Source organism: Etheostoma cragini, chromosome 3 (genome assembly GCF_013103735.1).
Source record: "Etheostoma cragini isolate CJK2018 chromosome 3, CSU_Ecrag_1.0, whole genome shotgun sequence".
NCBI classification, from domain to species: Eukaryota; Metazoa; Chordata; class Actinopteri; order Perciformes; family Percidae; genus Etheostoma; species Etheostoma cragini.
In genome coordinates, this window is record NC_048409.1 from 25,239,128 (window position 1) to 25,239,560 (window position 433).

The following is a 433-nucleotide window of genomic DNA, read 5'->3' on the forward strand; positions in this document are numbered from 1 at the left end:
ACGGCGATACTAAGAGCAAATTTCATACTGCTCAGAGAAGTATATTAAACACACAAACTCCCGGGTACTTTGGGTTCAACATTGGAGGACTTGAGCACCAACACAACCAACCAACCTGCTACACATGTTTACATCTCAATTTAGTGTGTTAGCATGCTAACATTTGCTACTTAAACAAAGCTACAAGTGAGACTGATCAAGATGTTATTACTTTTGAAGGCATTCAATCGTAAGCATAAGTACTGGAAAAGTTCAACTTTTGACCTGATGACGCCACTAGATGAAAAGCCAAAGAATCAGTAAAGTTATGAATTAATTATATAATGCATCATTATCGGAATATGAACATCTGTACCATTTTCAGGAGACTTAGAGGAGAAAGGTGACAGAAGCCAAAAGTGAGGAGATCAGGAGAAGGCTGTGTTCAGGTAAG